Here is a 20,931-nt window from a genome sequence, read left to right on the forward strand (position 1 = left end):
CCCTGGACCTCCAGCTGGAGTCATGGGAGGCATTGTCATGAGCTCTGGGTTTTCATCTGGACTCATGTGGGACATTGCTCTGGGATTTTAGGCCTTGACTAAATATTGTATGTTTTTGGTGTTGTGGATAGATTTTCTGCGTTTTCTCGTGTTAACTCCCAGTGACCATTATAAAAATAATATTATAAACTCCATATCATGATTGTAATTGTCCTCTGCATAACCCAGGACTACAATAGTGGGCCTGGACAATCCAGGAATTGAACCAGTCAACATCTATGTGAGATCCAGTCATTGTGGGGCTTAAGTGGCTAGGCAAAGGCAATTCACCTCCCTTCCTGGTAAGGGACCCTGAGGTGAGACAGGAGGAGGACCAGTCAGTGTTTCTCAAGATCCAGTCATGGTAGAACTTAGGTGGGTGAGCAAGAAAACAATTTGTCTCTCTGCATGGTAAGGGACCCTGGCCAAATCAGGGAGAGAACTAGTCAAAGTCTCTCAAGATCCAGCCATAGTGTAACTCATGCTGCTGAGCAAAAACTTACTCTCTTTGATTCCTGGTAAGGCACTCTAGTGTTAGCTAGAAAGAGACCCAGTCAGAATTTCTTAAAATCCAGCCATGGTAGAGCTTAGGTGGCTGAGGAAGAAACCAATTTTCCTTCCTTCTTGGTAAGTGGCTCATGCAGGATCCAATAAAACCAGTCACCATCTCCTGAATTCCAGCATTGTTGAAACTAAGGTGCTTGTGCAAGAAAGCAACTCCCTCCCTCCATGTAAGTGACAATAGTGTGAGCCATGAAGAAAACCAGTCAGAGTCTCCCAAGATCCAGCCATTTTGGACTTTAGGCACCTGAGCAAGGTAGCATCTCACTCTTGTTACTGTTAAGCATCCCTGGTGTGAGCCAGGAAAAAAGAAGTCAGCATCTCCTGAGATCCAGCCATGGTGGAACTTGAGTGATTGAGCAAGGAAGTCACTTGACTCTCATCCTGGAAAGCAGCCATTGCACAAGCCAGGAAGAAATCCAGTGTCTCCTGAGACTTGGATCCAGGCATGGTGGAACTTAAGTGGCTTAAACAGAAAGCAGTGTGCCTCTCTTCCTGGTAAGCAGCCATGGTTTGAACCAGGAAGTGGACATGTCAGTGTCTCTTGAGATCCAGCCATGGTGGAGCTTACCTGACTGAGTAAGAAAGCAACTCCCTGCCTTCCTGTTAAACAGTCCTAGCCCTAGCCAGGAAGACAATCAGAGAGCATCTTCCAAGGTTTAGCCATGGTGAAATGAGGAGGTTGAGCAAGAAAACAACTCACCTCCCTTCCTGGTAAGCAGCACTGGTGTGAACCAGAAACACAATTAGTTAGTGTCTCCTGAAATCTGGTATGGTGAAACTTAGGTGGCTGGGCAAGAAGCCTACTTGCCTTCCTTCCTTGTACGTGTCCCTGATGAAAGACAGAAAGAGTAGAAGTCAGCATCTCCTGAGGTTCAGGCATAGTGGAGCTTAGGAAGCTGAGCAAGACAACCACTCTTGGTAAGTGTTCCTGGGGTGAACCAGGAAGAGTCAGTCAATCCAATAAGAGAACCAGTCAGAATCTCCCAACATTCAGACCTGGTGGATATTAGACAGCTGAGCAAAAAGCATTTCACCTCCCTTCCTGGTAAGTGACCCTGGCAGGAGGCAGGAAGGAAACCAGTGAGCATCTCCTGAGACCCAGCCATGTTGGACATTAGCTCACTGAACAAGAAAGCAATTCCCCTGGCTTCCTGTTAAGCAGACCAGGTGCAAGTCATGAAGGACCAGTCAGCATCTCTCAAGATTCAGCCACGGTGTAGCTTAGTGGGCTGAGCAAGAAAGCAATTCACGTCCCTTCCTGGTAAGCAGCACTGGGGCAATCCAGGAAGAAGACCAGTCAACATCTCTCAAGATCCATCCATGTTGGAACTTAGAGGGCTGAGCAAGAAAGCAATTTGGTGAAACCCTGGTGCAAGCCAGGAAGAGAACCAGTCAATGTCTCCCCAGATTCAGCCATGGTGGAATTTATTCAGCTGAGCAAGAAAGCAACTTGCCTCTCTCCCTGGTAAGCAGCCCTGTCAAGAGCGAGGCAGAGAACCATTCAGCATCTCCTGAGATCCAAGCATGGTGGAACTTGGGTGGCTGTGCAAGAAAGCAATTTGCCTGCCTTCCTGGTAACAGTACCTGTCAATAGCAAGGAAGAGAAGTAATCAGCCTCTCCTGACATCCAGTCGTGGCAGAACTTAGAGGGCTGAGCAACAAAGCATTTGCCCTCCTTTCATGGTGAGCAGCCCTGGAGGGAGCCAGGAATAATACCACTCGGCCTCTCCTGGTATCCAGCCATGGTGGAACTTAGGCAACTCACCAAGTAAACTCCTCACCTAGCTTCCTCGTAAACAACATGGCCAGGAGTCAGTAAGAGAAGCAGTCATTGTCTCGCGGGAACCAGTCATTATTTCCCGAGATCCAGGCATGGTGGAGTTTGGGGGCCTGAGCAACAAAGAAAGTACCCTGCCTTCCTGTCAAGCAGTCCTGGCTTAATAGAGATTCTCTAATTTTCCTAGAATGAACTTGACCATGGAATTTTCCTATTTCAATGTCAGTTCTATAATAGTAAATCTAACTATACTGAGATGAATAAACTAATCAATGCTCTAATAGATATACCATGGGAAAGACAGACAGGTGGAGTCTCTAAGTAGGGAATGTGAAGGAAAATTTTGATGGACACAAACAGTGTCTGAGATGATAAACAAAAAGAGAAGAAATATTTTGTTGTGCAAAATTAGGTAAATTGTTTCTTTTGTTTTTGAAGTAAACCTGTATTTGATTAAGAGGATTTTATAATAGACTTCAGCATTTAAAAATATTTTTCTATGGAATATAATTTTTGGAAATCAGAAATTAGAATCCAGGACATTATTGCCAAATATATCTCATAGAATTTAATATTTAATACAATTTTAATTCAGAATATTTGATATGATTAAGAATAAGAATTACACAAAAATTTTAGGATGCTCAAAATGTTAATAGCAAAGCAACTTAATAATTGAATTTAGGATTCTAAGGTACATTGAATTTTTTCATTTATAGAGACACTAAGAAAAGAACAACAGAAAAAATACTTGCATGACAATGAACTCAAAATGTAATTTGTTCAAAATACTTCTCTCCTTCTCCCAAAAATCATGTCCAGGTTGCTTGAACAGTGAATTCTACTAATCTTTTATAAAGGACGTACCACTTCCTAAAATTTCTTTCATAAAACTAGAGAGAATGTATAATTAATATATTTTGAAGGAATATTGCTTTCTTAACAAAGGCCAATAGAAGCATCTTGAATATGAAAAGTCCAAACCGGATGTTAGGTCGCAAACCCAGATATATCACAAACAGTAATATATCATGTTTTAAGCAAAGAACTTGCATTTGGTTTAACATTCACAATTCATGTTAAGCACATAGTGAAGAAAGTAAAAAAAAGCAAGCATCTCAGTCTATGTCATATTTTCAGAAGCTTCAATATGCATTCATGACAAAACCTTTGCCTAAACACTAAATTGGAAATTCTTAAACTTGGTAGTGATCTGCCTTCACCTGTCATTTCCTTTATTTCTATTTTTCTGCTTTTTGTTATATTTAAGACTGATTAACCTCCTCAAGGCTCATCTTCAGCCTTGAATTTCAAGAGAGAATCAAAGAAAATAGAATTATATCAAGGAAAAGGATAAAATGGGGCTATGAAATTCAAATGGCACCTCAAAACTGTCCGAACAGAGCATATCTTCCTATCTCACATTCTTACTGTCACTGACTAGTATGGACTCTATAGTTCAAAACTCAATTTTAAAAATGCACAAAATTATGCTGCACATTATTAACACGTGTGTAACCACATAGTTAACCAATGACAACTTCCACATGAATGGCGTGCTCTAGACACAGTTTCTCTGGTGTAGGCAGTTACTTACTAGGGCCAAGGCCAAGAGTGAAAGGCAGAGGAAGCAGTTCCAGGGCTGCAGGCCATAATCCCAGCACTCTGGGAGCTGAGCCAGAAGATGGCAAGTTCCAGCCTACGTAAGATACTTTATTGGCTGCATTAGACCCTCTCTCAAAATAAAACAAAATAAACTCCTTGAGATATTGCTCAGTGTGGAGCCTCAGCAATGAGTCCCAAGTACCACAAAGCAGAAGAATGTATTAGATTTAAAGGATAGGAGATCTACATATCTGTGACTAAAGTAAACCCAAGATTGACTGAAGTGAATACGTAGTCAATCTTTTTAACTTATATATTAATCATTATGAACAACAAACATGGAATAACCTATGAAAATCCAATTGTGCCACTAGTTTATAGTTAGCAATATGCATTGGATAAGCAAATCATTTAAGAACTGTGTGAAACAATGTAAAATGTGAATAATGTAGATAATTTGATAACTTTAAATATGGTATCTGGTTGGTACAGGTTGTCATCTCAGATTTTTGCTAAAATGTTTTCAACAATATACAATATCTAATGAGGTTTGGTATAATGATAAGAGTGTTTTAAAATGTTCACACTGTAATGTCATGTTCCAAATTGTAGGAAGAATTTGGTACTTTTGTATGCTGTGTTAGCTTTCTGTCCCTGGGATCCAATACTTGTCATGCACAATTTAAAGGAGATTTATTTTTGCTTACAGTTTTGGGGCATTCAGTCTGTGTTTGGCACCTCCAAAGCAGACACATCACTAGCTGTTTAATGACCAAGAGGCCAAACAGTGGATCAGTTTCAGAAAGAAAAAGGCAAGAGGGCAGATATAGACCTTCAAGGTCATGCCTTGGAGACACTCAGACAGTCCCAAAAGTGTGCTTACTAATCCATTAGATGGTCCCCAATCTGCTCAATTGACAATGTTCACACAGGTGAAGAAAATGGTACAATGAAGAATGGATGCAACAGGTAGGTTGTAGAAAACACTTTGATTTGCTTCATAAGAAAGTATCCTCAGAGAAGCTGGCAGAGTGAAACTAACAGACAACTGCTCATTCAGTATACAGTACAGTGGGGGGCAGTACTCATCAGTTTGTGTGCCATAACAAGAAATGGGGAGGAGGCTGGGGATTTAATTCAGTGGTACAATACTTTTGTGGCAAAGGTGAGGCCTTGAGCTCCATCCCTGGTACCTGCCCCCCATAAAAAATGAAAGAACGAAGAACAGAGAAGCCTCAGGTAAGACATGCTTTTATTTCAGGGAGCACACACTAGGATATGCTTAAAACAGCCACCAAGCATTTAGCAATAGCAGAAATCCGCTGACATAGGAAACATGATGAAAGGCCTTCTCTCCAGACAGACCAAGTGATGCAAATGTCTGAATACTGATCTAGGACGCTGCAGCCTAGAAGATCCAAAGGTAACCCAGAATACCTCGTTGCTGTACATGGAAAGAGTGAAAACCCTTTCTTTTTTGACTTAAAATGTAATGCATTTGGGGTGATAGCAGAAGCATCAAAGGTAGGTTCATTTAAGCATTCCATTTAGTAATGATTTGTCACCTGTCTGTAATCCCGGCTATGCCAGAAGCTGAGACAGAAGGATTGCTAGAATCTGAAAGTTCAGTGAGATGCTTTTCAAATTTAGAAATTAATAAATGGCTATTGATTTCAGTAAGTCTAGAATGCATCTGGGTTTGATACCTAGTACTGCAAAGTAAATTTAAAATTGTAAGAGGGTAGCAAAAACTCTTCCACACTCACAAAATTCAGCATTTAGTGACTTCAAATGAACAGTGAAGAGATGTACTGAAGGAAAATTTTCCTAATTGTAAAATATATTTGGAGAAATAGTTTGAAAATTTCTAACCTGTTTATGCACAAGTGAATTACCATGGAGGAGATCAAAATCATATGACCAAGTGGAAAATAATGTGCATAACAAGTCATTCACCACCATATCATACATAGAGCTTTCTTCTAAATAAACACATTTATAATATGATTCATGATGCCTGCATGAAGTTTTGCTTCACCAACTACAAATTGCAAGTGAAGGAAAAATAGCTTAATTCTAATAAAATAGAGAACCTTCTTTTCTTTTCTTTTGTACAATGACAATTACACATTTTGGGTTATATTACTCCCACAGTTCTTATTACAAGATGGTGAGGGCAATACAGGGTTTCAAATGAAGTTAATAGGAAATCAAAGTAGGTTACTATAATGTATCCTGCTATTTTTATTTATTTTCCCCTTAATTAAAAAGATGAGAATAAAAAAGTAACTAATTTAAAAAGGGAGGGGATTGAGATAAAAGAGGGCATAAAAACAGAACAGCACAGGTCAAAACATAACCATTTAAGCAAAACAGTGTTTCACCTCAAGATATCCTGACATAAAAGTAGTTACCATAGTGACTCTTTCCTTGAAATCTTTGAATATAACTTTGTATACTGTAGCACCAAACATATCAAGACACTGTAAAACCATTCAATATTACAGAGTATTTAAAACCAGCTAACAGAAAATGAACAATGGTTTCTGTATAATCTCCTTGTCTATAAAAGTTTTTGCTTATATTATCACATATAAAATCCAATAAGATACAATCTGTTAAGACCGATGGAGACAGAAGAATACAAGCTTGATGGGACTTCAAACCAAGATGATACTAAATCATCTCTAGCTATTATGATGTCTTGTTTTCTCCAAAATAGCTGTTCCTACCATCCGATCTCCTCTGCCTCATTTCTGTTGAGCTCTTTTTCTGTCATTTGTCAGTTTGTCTTCTTCATTTTGCTTTCTGCTCCATTCATTGTGGCCACTCTGCCATTATTTCTGGAATCTTGGTATTTTCCTTTTATAGAATATCCTGCAGTATTCTCTGTGGAGTTGAATTGGTGGTTGCAAATTCCTCTAGTTCCTCTTTATCCTGGAAGCACCTTATTTTCCCATCAATTTCTAGCGACAGTTGTGCAGGATACATCAATCTTGGCTGGAGGTTATCTTTCAAAGCTTGAGTTATTTCCCCCCACGCTCTTCATGATTTGATGGTTTGTGCCAAGAAGTCTGCTGTAATTCTGATGGGTGTTCCCTTGTAAATGATCTGTTTCTTGTCTCTGATGGCTTTTAATATTCTGTTCTTATATTGGATTTCTGGAATTTTGATTATTATATGCCTGCGTGTAGCTCTGTTTGTGTTGTAGGTGGCTGGGGTCCTGTATGCCTCATACATCTGAGTATCTTTACCTTTTGCTAAATTAGGGAAATTCTCTTGGATTATTGCTGTGAATAGCTTTTGTAATCCATTTGTTTGTGTCCCTACTTCTTCTTTTATGTTCTTAATTCTTAAGTTATAGATCCTCTTATCATCTTCTAGCCTTTGTATTATTGCTGTTTGTTTTTTTGTTATTTTTAAGAAGTTTTTCATTTCATGCTCTCATATTACGAATCTGCCCTCCAGTTCAGATAATCTATCCTTAGTTTCTTTCAAGCTGTTATGCCAGCTTTTGATAGAGTTTTTAGTTTCCTGGTAATCTCTTTGAACCTGATTCATGTGTTTTATGTTTTCTCTATTTTATCCATCAAACAATTCTCCCCTTTTTTCCGGCTCTTCCATTCCACCATCTGTTTTTTCTTGGGCGGTGCTTAGCATTTCTCTAACTATTCTACTTATATCTTGCTTTAGGTCATTAATAACTTCATTCCTAAACTCGTCTATGAGGCTCTGGAGATACTGCTTTATGTTTGTTGGTACCGTGTCTGATATTGCATGTTTCTCAGGTTTGGGGGCCGAGGACCCTTTCTTGTTGCTCCCTCTTCCCATATTTTTTGTTCCTTTTATACAAGCGTATATAGGAGGCCCAGTTTCTTTCTTTGTCGGTTACAGTTTGTTTGAATCTGCCGGCTAGGTGTTCCTGCCCACTGCAGTGTACTAGGGAGACACAGACCTGGGCAGCCTCTGCTGGGCCTGCCCCTCCAGGTCAAGCTACCCAAGGCTTCACTGCACCTCCAGGTGCTGGGACCTGGTTTGGGCTAGCCTACTGGGTCTTAAGTTTGTGGCGTCACCCAGGCCAGGCACTCCCCACCAATCCCACTTGTGAGGGGAATATTCCACTAAGGACACTGCAGGGTCCTATTTCAGCTAGTCTGGCTGGTCCCAATATGTCCTTTGCTGAAGCCTCCTACTCTGTGGAAGGGTCTCTGATCTGCTCACTCACCACAGGTCAATGCAGGGCTCCCAGCCAGTCCCGCTCTCAACTCCATTCACTGCTTCCCACTCTCAGAGCTTTTGCACCTCTCTCCTTGCTGTGCCGATTGGGATGCAGCAGCGGCTACCGGAAACTCAAATCACAGCTTCCAGTGGTGAGGGCTCCAGCTTCTGCACTGAGACCTTATCTGTTCCTGTTATAACATCAGGATTGCGTTTCCAGTTGGCTTCTCTTAGTTTAGTTCATTCCTGGGTCGGCAGGGTGTAACTCCCCTTGCTTAGGACTTCTTGCCCAGCACCATTCCTGGATTTTAAGTGTGGTTTCTTAGAGAGCCCCTGAAGCTGCTGTTATCTATCTGCCATGTTCTCCTGGAAGTCCAAGGCCATTTTTAATTCACATCGATGTCCTACTTTCTTAAAAAAGCTCAAGAAAGTCTATTCATGCAACATATGTGGATATCAAGAAAGTTACAAGCTTTATATGTTATAATATTGTTCTAATTGGTTGAGTTTTTATCATCGTAAATAGACATATTATGATAATTTTCTTGAAGTCAGCCATATAGGTGTCTGGTCTTCTTTGTTTATTTATTTTCCTTATTGACTTGTTCATGACAGCATAGTATTGACTCTACTGGAACCATATTTCCTTTACCTCTAAATGAAAAAAATAAAATTAACTGTCACTTCTCACTCTTGTATAATAAGATGACTATCTTATTATGAAGCAGGTTGGTTGATTTTCATGGCTGCAACTGAATTTATTCAGATTGGATCTGTATGACTGTATACATTTCTTTGAACAATGTTTCAATCATGAGTGGGTCAGTTTTATAACTGAACTTCTAAAAAGTGGAAAGAGATAATCTGATTAATAAAGAGTATACTATTGTGTATACTGGTGCATATACATGTCTCTTCTAAACATTTATTCTGTAAACTTTATACTCCATATATTTGTCAGAATTTATCCCATTCAATATTCACAGGACTCTAATACATCATAAAGAAACTTTTCTGTATTTGCAGTGCAACATCATGGAGCAAAATTGCCTGTGACACTAATGCTCATGAATAAAAAGAATAATACAGTATAATAAAACCCTGCATATGTTGTCACTCTAAGGTATATGCTACTTAAAAGTTAGTTTTGTTAAGAATGTTATGATGATAAAATTTTGGAGTTAAGTTTCATTCTCTATCTGTATGTAGGAAAATGTTGTAAATCCTTAGAAAATAAATATTTGGAATGAAAAAAAATCAAATGTTAATACCAAATATTGTTGGTCATAAATAAATGAAAACAATAAAACTATTTTATTTTTAAATTATTATGTTTTCCAAATTAATTTCAGAGATTTTATACAATACAATAAAGGTCTATTTCTTTAATAATTGTTTACAAAATTATACATGAATTAATATAACCAATTGCTTCACTTGTATTAAAAGTCTGAAAATTACTGTTAATACCTAAACTAATGAAATAAAAATTGAAAGACAGTGTTGTGGTTTAGAAATATATAATAACTTTCACTATGAACTAATTTTATAAGCCTTTTCAAATGTTTCATATTTTATTAATAAAATAATAGTTTTTAAAACCAGGAATTGGAAACTGATAAAATTGTTGCTAATGTAATTTGAGAAAACAGAAATTAATACTCTGTACAATCACAAACCTGGAAAACTGAATGCTGTTTTGACTAAAAAATGTGAAAAGTAGGAAATGTTTATAAAAATGTAATCCATAATTAAGAATAAGATCTTAAGCATCATAGATTGCATTTCATTCACAGACACAAAAATCTACTGGTGAACGAACTCTTGGATGAGTAAGATCTCAAAATAGAAATTTTACTTAAACTTAACTGTCACCTCCTCATTCTAAAATCAGGTTCAAGTGGCTTTATTTGTGAAAATAATTTTATGTTTATGGAGAAAGAATTAACTAATTATTAGAAATTCTTCCAAAAACATAAAGAAATAATTATCTTCTTAGGTTTGGGAACTATTTTTCTAACATAAGAGCAGATAAAGATATTACATATTGGAAAACCCTAAACAAAAACATTTTTTGGTGACACTGCTACTACATAAAAAACAGTACATAATGTTGTCTTTAAACAAAAAATCAGTATTTGATTTTTATATTCAAACACGATTTCATTCACTACATCAAGAATGGTAAAGTAATCCATATACAGATATACAAACCATCATATGTATGTGTCTTATATCACGTCAATACGTGAAAATGTTTTTAGACATTCTTATTAAAACTTTTAAGACAAATTATGTTCTTCCTTTTCTTCTCCTTTCTTCATTTTTATGTATAGTTTTATTTCATTGTGAAGCACACTTTCTCCTCTATCTGTTGATTTTTTAAGGTCAAAAGAAAATCTCCTAAGCAAGGGAATTCTGTGCAGGATAATAATTTGAATAGTACCTCAAATTTCTATAAGCAGAACATTTTTATTCCTTTAAATATTCCTCAGCAATCATGCCTCCTTTGTTGGAAAGGTTTCTCCACTTCTATTCATTATTTTCTTCTTCAAATAACAAAGTATGATCATAGCTACTGTTTCTTATTTTCTATACTTATCACAGAAATTCAGATGAGCACTTTCCTTTTCTCAAAATGTGTGTGTGTGTGTGTGTCACTGGGTGTGTGTGCATAAATGCAAATTGTTCAGCATGTGAAAGAATTTGAAGCCCGAAGTAAAAATCACAGAGAAATTTGTGATTTAAAATTTTTCAAATTTTAAGTAAACATAAAATTATAAGTAGACAAAAATAAAAATATCATGATCAAATAAAGATTTGGTAAAATAAATACAATAGTTCATAAACTGAATTCTTAAGTATTTTCTGAAAATTGCATAAAAATAAAATGCATGAAAATAGAAATTATAAAAAGACAAAAATATAAAATGCATACAAATAAGTAATCTGAGAAATGTAAATGTGAACTTAATGAAACTTTTTCACATACTCTTGAACCTGAAAACTTAAAAGTGATGAACAGATGAAGTAAAAAAAACATTTCACTCTATTAATGCCATATGTATATTATACACTCTAGAAAAAACTGTAAATGTTCAAGAAATTTAATGCTTAAATAAATAAAAGAACAATTTATATATAAATCAGTTAATATTAGTAAGTCCAAACTGTATGTCTGGGTGAAAAATTAAATTTGCAATATTAAAAATGTCTTCAAAGTTAATTTAAAATACATATAAAATTATAGTGTGCATTGCTAAACAATTCATGAACGTATAGTTAACAATGAAAACTTCCTATGAATGACAAATGTTAGCCAAGATGTATGTCTGATAAAGGCATTAATTTGTTATGGTAAGGATCAATTTTAAAGCAAAAAGGGCATATTTATATTTGTTAATATTACATTTAACAATAAATAATCAATGATTAATGTGAACAGCCAAAGTCAATTTCCCTCTAAAATTCATTTAAATGAAAAATAAATTGATCAAGTTTAGGAAAATATGCATTTATAAATTTCATCTTTGATAGAGCCTTTATAATAATAGAACATCTTTAGTTAAATTATTAAAACTTTGATTGCATTTCAAAGATAAACTTGTGAAACACATAGTGAAAGTCATCAAAGCAAATTAAAAGAAGGAAATTTGATTGCTGTAATGTACAAAATGTCTTATAGAGAATAAGGTTTATTAATTTATTTAAAGGCATAAATAGTATATTGCTACATCTGAATTTACTGAAATTATTTCTGAACACATTTACAGATAATTTGCTAAGGATAAATTCCCACCATATATTATTAACTATTTTAAAATGATTAATTTCTCTAGTAATTATCACATATACAATTTGTTAAACAAATGCTTCTATATTATTTCAAAATATTGTGAGCACTTTTAATTACTCACTGGGGAATTTTCTCTTTCTTTCATCCTCTAAATACTTTTGCTCCACCTCAATTGATTTATATTGTCTGCATAGGCACAAAAAAGGAATATTTCTGAACTTGATAAATTATTTAAGCTAGTGGTTTTAAATTTTATATTTCTTATATAAAATTAATTTATCACTTCTAACATATTTATTCCATCATGGTAACAGTTAACATAGGATCTACCTTCTTAGCATATCTTTAGATTTACAAAGTAATATCCGAGTTTCCTGTGACAAAGAAATGGAGATAGAATATTTATACACAGAGAGGCAGAAGTCCTTGATTAAAATGATGAAGAAAACAATGGTGTTAGTGCGTACTTTACTACTCAAATGCTCCAAATGTTAAAAAAAAAAAAAACTTTGTTGTGGCACTTCATTAGCTGAAATAAAAGCATTCATAGACTTGTAATTAGCAGAGACTTCTCATAGTTACTGAAGGAATGGAAAGGAGTTATGAAAAAGTGATGGGTCAAAATATGGTATAAAATTTTATGTATGCTTTCAGTTTAGACACTCATCCTGGAACTCCTTATTGACACAGTAATAAACCAAATGCTGCTGTGAACAGACTTGTCCTTCCCAACTCCCAAACTAATCAATATAACATTCTACAATGAGTTTACCATTTTCCAAATGATGTCACATTTGCTAACAGAGCACAAGTTAACCAGCACATGAACTCAACACAGGACAAAGTAAAAATTACAAATGGAATGTCACAATTTCAAAATACAGAATTGTGTAATACAATCTTTGGATTTTATCAAGATATAATGGTGGCCTTGTATATCACAAAGAAAAACAAACTGGTACTCTTGATGTCAAATTTGTGCCATGATAGAAAAATTGATAGAGAAAATTCAGCAACAGAGTTTGATATAGAAATTTTCTATTGCAAAACCAAAGGTGGAGTAGCCTTTGTTGAAGAGTTATGTGGCAAATATTATGGCACTTCAAGCAGGAAGCATTAGCCAATTTTTTTTTTTGTTTTACTGGCTCCTAAACGTAAGTGGCATGCGTAATGTTATAGTTTTCAAAGAAAGCAACAAGTGCAAAACACCACTATGAAATTTTCTCAGAGGATTAAGACTGGAGCTCATAAAGAACATTTACAGCTGAGAAAATTCAAAGTGTTTCCTCCCAGGAGACTATGCAAAAATTGTTGACCTACCACAACCACAGGAAAACAGAAAAGATGTCAACTGTGCCCTACAAGAAAGGACATGAAAACAAAACTTAGGTGCGATCCTTTGTAGGGAACATGCAATTTTCATTTGTGAGGACTGCCTTGGGTGTTACAACTGAGGCAAAGAGTACTTGTATTGTACAGTTCTATTGGTATTTTCATTTTAATTCACATATATTCTTATTTCCAATATTACCTCTTAGGTTTTGTAAACAAATATACAGCTGCTGTGAAAATATTGTTGTCTATTTTAAGTAATCATTATATATTTGACTTTAATTTTATTTTATTGTCATCTTATCTTATTATTCAGGTATAATAATTAAAGACATTTTTGCTGGAGAGCCAGTGGAATTTCATTGTAGTTCATATAAGAATTTCTTTCTGTTGTTCTTTCATCTCAGTGCATTTTACTCTAATCTGTACTATCCATTACATGACAGAAATGGTATAAAGCTGTTGTGATTCATTGCTTTCACATGTTTTGTAGTCCCAACTGTGATTTGCTCTAATGAAGAACAGAGAAGCTTATATATCTATCTCTGGATTATTATTACTTATTTGTATTGTTCTTTATGTGTTAAACTCCAGCCACTTTTAAGTTTCCTTGAAATCTTCTTAGACACTTGCTAGCCTATGAAAACAGTAAATTCTCAAATTATGGGCTATCATCATGTCAGGAAAACTCTATTATATCTTCAGATCAAGTGATAAATGTTTCCAAGTGGTGAGATATAGAGATAGAAGGTTCTGCAAAGCAATATTTGTTGCAGCAAGTGATAGTGGAATTTAACAGTAGGCATTTTTGTGTAGGCTGATACATATCACAATGAAGAGAATGATTTTGCTTCTGCTCTCTTTTATTTCCTTCGCACTTTTTTCTATATGGATGCAAATGTTCAAACCATATTTATTAAAATATTTGTAATTTATATAAGCTTCACCTTAATACCAACACACATAAAAGGTCAGTAAGCTTCTGCCATGGAAGAGTTCCATTCCAATAAATGCACCAGTTACAATTTTACTGGATTTGCCACACTTTAGGCTCTTGATAGTTCCAATGTTCATTATGCCCATCATTCTTATGATGCATTGAACTGCACAAAGACTTTCACACTGATCTGTTTTTCACTAGGGGAGTTAGAAGCCCTGTGCCAAATTCAGTGGTGGAGGTGAGTCATTGTAAATTATATCAGATACCAAAATAACTTTATCTCATAGATTATGACTGGAACACAAAAAATTTACCAAGTGATACGCTTGAAACTCAGATATTTATTGAGACAAACAAAATATTTAGAGACAGAGTAATATTCTTTTGTGAGTAAAATCACTCCCAAATAGAAATGCCAACATACTTTCAGAAAAAAATTGGAAAATGTGTCTGGATCTGTCTTACACAATTTTGATATAATTGTATTCCACAGAGTGGAACTAGGGAACTGTTGACCAACTCTATCCAGAACAGGTTTGCTGATCACCCTGAGTGGAGGCGCTCAACCTCACAGCTATAACAGATTTCATCTTGCTGGGTATCACAGATCATTCTGTGCTGCAGGCTTCAGTGTTTGTGCTGTTCCTCATCATCTACTTGACCTCACTGGTGGGCAGTTTGGGCAGGATTGTCCTCACCATGTGGACTCTAGGCTGCAAACACAATGTACCTTTTTCTCAGACACCTGGCTCTCACTGATGTTGGATATGCTACAGCTGTGGGCTCCAAAACGTTGATTAATTTTGTTATGGCTCAAAATACAGTCTACTACTATGGTTGTGCTACAAAGCCTCTTAGCTTTCTTAGCTGTGCTTTTGGTAGTGAACTTTTTATTCTTTCAGCAGTGCCTCATGACCATTTTGTTGCCATCTGTAAGCCACTGCTTTACACCGTCACCATGTCACCAAGAGTATTTTGGACACTTGTAGCAGTTTCTTATCTTTAGTCATGTCTGTGTCTCTTTTATTCACAATAAATATTTTCACTTTACCTTTGTGTGGCCACAGTGTCATCAGAGATTTTGACTGTGACACACTGTCGTTGGCCTGCTCAAACACTCATGACAGTGAGGTAATAAATCCGCTATTTTCATCTTTTGATTTTATTTTCTTTCTTCTGATCATCTTTGTCTTGTACCTGCTCATCTTCATCATCCTCTTCAGAATGAACTCAAGTTGAGGGCAGGCACAAGGCCTTCTCTACCTGCAGGTCCAGTGTGACTGTGGTCAGAATGTTATATGCAACCATGAGGTTTATATCTTTGCAGCCCACTTCTAGCCATTCCATTGACAGTGGTAAAGTGGTCTCAGTATTTTTACTCTAATTATTCCAATGTTGAATCCATTAATCTACAGCTTGAGGAACAAAGATGCAAAATACGTTGTTCAAAGAACATGGATAAAGATACATACTGTTTTCCCTAAAATGTGGTTGCATATAGGAAGTTTTATAGAAAGGGAATTTGTTGAGAAGTTGGTTTCTGTGATTTCAGAATGAATAGCAAGTAAAAATGGGCTTGAAATATTTTTAAAAATTGGTCTTCTTGGTAGTAGATGAACCTGCATATCTTTGACACAAAATTACTGAACAACACAAAAAAAATTTAGCTTTTATTTATGTTAAAGTGACTTTGAAACATAATAAAGTGAGACCTCAGTTTCCAAACTCAATTAGTTGTAAATTTATGTGTGATCACCAAAAATTTTGAGAATTGAATGTATTTTTCCCATAAGAAATAATTTAAAAAACAAATAACTGGTTCTGAGGTCCCCGACTTGCACTTACAATTTTATTTTTTCCAGGACTTTCACACTTTCCCAATATTTTTTTTCTTTAACTTTACATTTGTTCTCACAGTTTACTCTCTTTCCTTTTAGCTTCACTGTGGACACCACTGAATTTCTTGTGAGCCATGGTTATGATATTTCACTCAAGTAAAGTGCAGAACAAGGACGTTATGAAGATTGTATAAATGCACACCAGGAGGGCACGTTGCAGGGAGAGAGCAGCACTTAGATTCACCGTGTCACTCTTTGGTCTCCACTCTGAGACACCACATGTGACTCGTTCTCAACCCTTCCAGGTTGTTTCAGCTCAGATTCTCAGCTTGACTTTGGAGCAGAGTTATGAGCACCAAGAACATTGCTTCAAACTTTGCTGTTCAAGCCGTGCAAAATTTGAGCTTCAGCCATTCCCCAGTGAGGTATCACCATCATTGAAGAAATGTTATAGTAGCATAAAAGGTGATTGGGACTTGTAAACCTGGAGTTTGACTAATGAGAGTAGGTTTGCTACAGGGGAATAAGGTACAATAGAAATCTAGTGATACCAGCAGTACCAAGAGGAAGTAAATTGTTGTTGTGAACTCCTCTACTATTATGAACTCTCTCTCTCTCTCTCTCTCTCTCTCTCTCTCTCTCTCTCTCTTTCTCTCTCTCTCTCTCTCTCTCTCTCTCTCTCTCTCTCTCTCTGTGTGTCTCTGTTTCTGTCTATGCCTCTCTCTGTCTCACTGTATGTCTCTCTCTCTCTCTCTCTCTCTCTCTCTGTCTCTCTCTCTCCCTCTCCCCCCGTGTGTGTGTGTGTGTGTGTGTGTGTGTGTGTGTGTGTGTGTTTCTGATTTTAAGTAATTAAATGCAGTCTTTCTGTTTTACAGTTCATACCTCTCTGTGGATTGCAAAAAAATGTAGCTTCGCTTTGTTCTCAGACAGCTCAGAGGATGGCACATGTGCTTAGCTTTCCCTTCCTATGTGGTACTCTGTATACACCTGTTTGGCAGGAGTTTCTTACTGTATTGAATGACATTCACTTAGCAGGAAAACAGGATGCCAGTAAAACATTCGTGATACATAACTAAAAGAGGAAGACTTTATTTTGCCCATAGTTTCAGGGGATTGAATACATAGATAAGAGAATGGAAGACAGAAACATCATGGTGAGGGGGAGTTAGTTCATGTCAGACAAGAAGAAGAGTGGAAAAACAGTGCCAGGAACAAAGGGACCAGACACACGCTGGAGATCCTCAAAGTTTGTCCTCCACTCCAGGTCCCACCCCCCACCCCACTCCAGGTCCCAACACACCTAGAAATCTTACTGCTTCCTATGTGGCCTTCAAAATAATCAGGCTGCCAATCAATGTTCATATATGTGAGAAGGGTACAGTGCAGAGTGGACACTTCAGTGAGAACATGTTTGAAACACATTTTCACTTCCTTCAGCAGCACATCCTCAGAAAGTTTAACAGAATAAAAATAAAGGCAATCAATAAATTTAATATACTACAGGTAACAAACAGTAAAGATTGGTTTGAGTGAATGGCAAAATACAAAATAAGGTGATTAGGGACACTGCATAAGACCTTACTAATGTTTTAACTGAATCCACAGGAGGAAGGATAAGAAGTGGCTACCATGTATATAGAAAGAAGGAGGATTCATCAGTTCAGCAAACAATGATGCATAGTGCAGGGACTCTCAGGGTCCTCAGTGAACACAAAGATGAGGCAGGGAAGGCTGCACTATCTCCGCAAACCCCTGAGCTCAAGAGAAGGGATTATCGATGATGAACATAAGAATAAGAAACATGTGCACTGTGCGTGCGAGGAATGAAATCACTTTCTCTTTGCAGTAAAAGATAACAGTTGGTGTGATATTGGAAGAATAGCAGGCATCTTCTTTTACAGTGTTCATTTAATAAGGACAGGTCGCGTGCAGTGACACAAGCCTGGGCTCCAGTTATGCCAGAGGCTGAAGCAGGAAAAGCATAGGTTCAAGACAAACATATCAACATGGCAAGACACATTTTCAACACAAAATTTTATTTAAAAAAAGGATGTGGTTGTATCTCAGAGGTATAATGAAACATGGTTTGATCTTTAGTGTTTTAAAACCAAATGGAAAATGTAGGATTATACCAAACACTTTTGCATACCTGAATATCAAAATGTAGTTGTTGCAAACAGTACAGAAGACAAAGTTAAAAGGGAATGTTTCTTCTCTGATGTTTGGAATCTGAAATTTAATGGAATTTTGAGAAATAATTTGTAATTTTATGATATATATATATATATATATATATATATATATATATTCAGGAAATACTGCCCAACTAAGTAAATTATTATGAATGCCTCCAAAAGCACCTTACCAAATAAATAATGCACAAGAAGTGACTTTCATTACCATAGCAGGAAGCTTCAGGTAAAATATCAAAATATATGAAGTGGAATTTACTTGCGTGTGAATGACAAGTGGCAGATACTGTGTACTAGCATGCACAGAAAGAACATGGAATGTTTCATCCATTGTTGAAAGAGGTTAGAGGTCTAGAGAGTTTTAGCTTATAAATATGATTTATATGACAACATGAAATAAACAGTAATATGTGTATACAATTCAATTAAACTATATACTAATCATTATAAAATCTAAGCATTTTAATTTTAGAAAATAATGTATTTATTATTTTTTCAGAAATTTGAGTGTAATCAGAATCATTAATTTATTACATACACATAGAGATATAGACACTCATAATCACACAGATAATTACAAGCCACATAATATACAAATATACACTATTTTGAGCACTCCAAATTTAAAACCTCTATGAACTAAAGGCTGTCATTAATAAGAAAGACAGCTATTTTATTGCAGTATATTCCCAAAATGTGAAAGTGAGTATTTTATTAGATAGACATTAAAACAAAACACAGGTAAATTTAGCATTAATTTAGTGATATAAAATTTTGCATGACAAATTAATTTTAAAGGAAACAATTTAGTGTTGATTATTACACTCACAACTCGTAAAATGAGGTGTATCTAATTCTGTATCATGTGCATCAGTCAAAAGTATCTATTAAATGATTCCTCTTTATTCCTCATTGTTTTCTGATACTGGTAAAATAGTTACTACCTTGATATGTCATTTCATATAAAAATTCATAGTGCAAGTAAATTTTGTTGCCTGGTTACTTCAAATTAGTATGTTTTCAAAACTCTTCCTTTTATACTGTGTATTGGTAATTAATTCTTTTTCAACAAAATATTTCATTATGCTTAGGCTAAAATCCATTTTTGTTACATGTTTAAATGTGAAATTCTACACCATTCATCTCAGAGCAATGCTTAGTATGGTCCTGAAGTTCTTCCTTGTTTTCAAGATCTGGTTTTCATCCCTATTTATCAGCAGCTCCTCTGACTCCAAATCTGTCAAAACCACCATTGTCTTTTCTGACCTGACACAACTGAATGTTTTGCATCACTTATAAAACTGAAATCTTACAATATATGTCCTATGACTGGTTAATTTTACTTACTCTTTAAAGTCATCACTGTTTTTAACCTGTTATATATTTTAATGCTAAAATATTCCCTATTTTGTATGTATTTTATTTGGCCAAACCCCCATTATATGCTGTGTCCTTACTTTGATATTTTGGTAATTTTTATTTACGCTACATGCACATGAGAGTATTTATATTTCTTTGAGATGATACTGCCAATACTTTGGATACATTACTCACAGGCAGCATTGCTGGAACGTAAAATACACACATGCATGCAAAAGTCACAATTACAAATTGTCACTGACAATTAGCAAAAACTTTCCTGGTATGTTACTGAGATCTTAAGTGACTTAGGGATGAAAATATTGCTTAGCAACTCTATGGGGACAGTGGGAAACATTCAAAAATACGTAAACTGAACTTGAAATCCCCATGTGAAGAAATGCATTGGAAATCAAGAGAGATAATGTAATATGATAACAAAGACAAATGGCTTCAGGTGGTACCAGTGTCTACTGTCATGGTCACGTTTTGCAATGATTTTGTTACCTAATATAAGTGGCTATTTCAGTTTCCGTTTCTGAGGCTTTTGTTAATCCATAATGAACAAAAATTCTATCTCTTGGATATAAATGAATGTGATACATAACCTGAGGTGTCAAGCTCATAATCTTGTTTAACACACACAGAGTTTGTGCTTTCCAGATCATAGTTAGGTTCAAAATCATAAACACATGGATTCCAAAGTGGAGAGATAATAAAGCAAAAGTAAAACAGTGTGATGTCTAAATAATAAGAATGTCAAAAGGCAGGGGGATTCAATCTCTTTCTGTCTTTCATATCTTTAGATATTTTTGGTTCTAGACTCTTGCTGTAATTCACTGAAAAATAATTTAGCATTCAGTGAACACATTAATAATAAAGAAATGTGATTCATGCCAGATGTCTTGAGGGGACCTTGTATATTTCATATCAAAATGTCTTTAGAAAAGTACTATTAAAGTATCAGGAGTTTCTTAAGTAGTTACTTACTGGTGGTAGCAAAATGTTCATTTTCATTAGGGTTTGATTCATTACTGAACTCCAAAACTCACAAGAAGAAGCATTTTTAATCTTTCCTTATTTACAAGAAAATTGACATTTTCTATATAAATTTCAATTTTTATTTTTCACATCTGAAAACCAAAACAAAACAAAAGAAAAATGGTAGGAATTCAATCTCACTCTGACGTCTTTCAAATCTTTAGTTAGACTGCTTATTCTTGCACTGATTTAAATACATTTCTGGTATGTCACATCTGACTTGTGCTTTA

At 35.6% G+C, this 20,931-nt stretch overlaps 1 pseudogene; it reads left to right on the plus strand.

Moving 5' to 3' along the window:
* Window positions 1-4,941: 4,941 nt before the first annotated feature.
* On the plus strand, window positions 4,942-15,828 carry LOC100725003 (olfactory receptor 8K3-like; annotated as a pseudogene).
* The last annotated feature ends 5,103 nt before the right edge of the window (window positions 15,829-20,931 follow it).

Source organism: Cavia porcellus, unplaced genomic scaffold, assembly GCF_034190915.1.
Source record: "Cavia porcellus strain 051 isolate PalLab524CR breed Dunkin Hartley unplaced genomic scaffold, mCavPor4.1 scaffold_19, whole genome shotgun sequence".
NCBI lineage: Eukaryota > Metazoa > Chordata > Mammalia > Rodentia > Caviidae > Cavia > Cavia porcellus.